Genomic DNA, 2,902 nt, shown 5'->3' with positions numbered 1-2,902 from the left:
TTAATAAACACAAAGTGCTTTATAAAAATCCATTAAAACTCTAGTACTTAAACTCTCGTGTTAACATAACAAGCCAGGGTTCACAACACATTCTATAATTTCAACAAGTACAGCGATGAATTCTGTCACTTAACCAGCAGGAACTCACTGCATGGAGTAGAAGTTTGTTATGTAGCCATCTCCGATTTGTTTTGGTGACTGCCGGAAGATCCCAAGACATGGAAAGATCTGAAACTGTGTCCTTCTGTTCCGGTGTAAGATCTACATGTTCAAGCTAGAATTAAGACCATACAAGTTATTATATCTGCCCAAGCAATATTTTTTACATGGCAAAGTTTCTTTTAGGTTACATACCAGTTCTATGATGCTCCTGATGTGCAGATCAGGACAGTCTTCTGTAACAACAGGAGCCATTGAACAGTACATGAATTACAGCAGGACTTAGTCCTGTGACATGGGGACCATCATGCAGAAAGGTGTGGCCCAACATCCTTCCTGCAACCCGGAAGAGGTTGCTTTCAATAAGTGCCTCTGATGCTGCTGGAACAAGATGGTCAGGTTCACCCTCAAATAGCAGTGTTCGGCCCATTCCTCCTGTAAAGTACCAAGAGAGCAGGGAATAAAGTCACAACAATTAACCTCTTAAATGCATTAAATAAAAATGTATGATAGATAGATAGATAGTTAGATAGATAGATAGATATATTACATCATACTAGTGGCGATTACTTGGCCTGTGGTATTGCTGCTTGTAGAATTCACTTAAACCAAATTGTAGCCTACTCCAAAATGACTTACAGAAGGACCCCAAACCACTTCAAATGCAATTCCCCTGTATACCCTACTACAGACTTACCTGACACAAAACATTGCCCACCGGCCCTCCGCTAAACAGCACATATCCGCGTTCATCAACCACCAGAACGTACGTGTACGCGTGTGTGTGTGTGCGCGCGCATAGAGAGAGGCGGTGTAGAGTGAGTCACGACACAAACAGGTGCTCAGTCAGCGTTGCATGCAGTGTGAGAATGGCAAGCAGCAAGAGCGGCAAAAGCCAATGTGTGCTTCTTTTACCTATATATGTAACGCTATCTTTTGCGTTTATCCAAACGTCGTCAAACTTGGCACTGCACTTACTCGTGACCAGAGCAAGACACCTGTCAAGTTTGAAATCCATCGGACTAACTGAGAGACATGCGCTACAGACAGACATTTCTGCAATTTATAGATGGATTAACCTTCAAAAAATTAGTAAGATACTTACCAAGATCTAGACTGAATCCAAACTGGAGTTTGGATATGATTGTTGTCATAAAGTACCGCATCACTCCCTCTCCGATAGCAACATCACCTGAAATAAAATACTGATAATAACACTGGAAAAAAAGTGGCGGCCTAATACAGGTAACTGGATTTGGTAACATTTAACAAGAAAGGGAGAAAAACTTCTATTGGCTGTAATTCTAGAATAGCATCCTTAATATTGATTATTCCAGATAACAAGAGTATATTGTGCACAATATTCACATACATACATATAACATTTTTATCAATTATATAATTTTGTGCATTCCATTCTCCCATTTAACAATTACATATAAGCTACTTGAGTGGTATAAACTGTACTGATGTATTTATATTATAAATGTTATATTACTTACCAACCAGAGTACAATGAAGTGGACATGCCCATTCTTGCTGCTGTTTATAGAATAAGAGAAGCTCCCGTTCCCTGTCCTCTTCAGAGTCCCTTACATCCATCTTCATTCTAAGTGGTTTCCCAGTTGCATGTTCCCTTAGCAGATTCTCTTTGAAAACTTTGGCAGCTTGAGTGGGTTCTTTAATAAGCTTCCATTCTAAACAAACAACAACAATAAAGTTATCTATTACAGAGAGACATATTGTGAGTTGGCATGTTACCTGCATATACAGATATCCTCTCACTCTACAGAACAGGAGGAAAATTCTGTTCATTTCACTGACAAAACGTGAGACCCAACATCTTCAGAACCTGTCACAACGCTGAGTTGACATAAAAACAGCACTACTAAACAACTACAACTAAATATTAGAAAAATAGAAAAACCCAGTTGCATGTTATTAATTGTCTGTAACTGTATTATCTTATCTAATTATATCCTACAGGTGTTATCTTTCTATTAACTTTTCAGTTACACACAATCTTATAGCAACACTATTGTGATGACACAAACCACTGTCTGTTTCTTTGCGATCCAACTCCTCGTTGACAATCACTGCCGGTTCTACTGCACTCTCAGCTGATGTTTCAGGCCTCACTGGAACACTGTCACTGACTAGGGCTGTCTCACTATCATTTTCTTCACTTTGGCCTCCCTCTTGTTCTCTTTCTGATTCCTGCATGGGTGTCCTTGAAGTTAACACAATTGAAATGATGGTCATACTCGCTTATTTGTGTGCACAACAATAAGAGAGACATATTCCCAAAGAAAATAAATTATGCTACCCTTGCATTGCTTTAAGAAGTACATACCCATTGCAGCTCAATCTGTGCAGCTTCATCTCTGAAAAGGGAACTTCCTTCTGACAAGTGATGCAGGGGATGACTGGACCAGAGGCAGGACGTGAGCTCTCCTAACAACAACAACAACAAATGGCTTTTAATTAATGATTAAAAGTCACCAGTAATCTTTGTTTTGATTATGTATTAAACTAAGTCTCTGTAAATGTATGTACACAATCTAAGGGTAGATCCTGTTGAAGTGGACGTATGTAGATTGTAGCCTGTCCAATCATCGTCGATGGATCTTTCAGATAGGCAAGGGTGTATCCAGTGCTGGGACACTGAAGCAACGCAAGATTTAGACTGCGAGTAGATCCTACAAGTTTTAGAAATTCAAAGCCTCCCCCTTGTTGGAGCTTC

At 39.6% G+C, this 2,902-nt stretch overlaps 1 long non-coding RNA gene across 1 annotated transcript; it reads right to left on the bottom strand.

The window, feature by feature from the left end:
- Positions 1–424: 424 nt before the first annotated feature.
- On the bottom strand, positions 425–2,697 carry LOC311121883. The gene is made up of 4 exons (XR_014612358.1): positions 2,513–2,697; positions 1,662–1,856; positions 1,265–1,351; positions 425–594 (listed from the first exon to the last, which is right to left on the bottom strand). It is a non-coding gene; the product is annotated as an uncharacterized lncRNA (long non-coding RNA).
- Between the last annotated feature and the right edge of the window lie 205 nt (positions 2,698–2,902).

This window comes from Coregonus lavaretus, assembly GCF_964263955.1.
Source record: "Coregonus lavaretus genome assembly, contig: HAP1_SCAFFOLD_1021, whole genome shotgun sequence".
NCBI classification, from domain to species: domain Eukaryota; kingdom Metazoa; phylum Chordata; class Actinopteri; order Salmoniformes; family Salmonidae; genus Coregonus; species Coregonus lavaretus.
The sequence above is the reverse complement of the archived record's forward strand: the minus strand, read 5'-3'. Positions and strand labels throughout refer to the sequence as shown.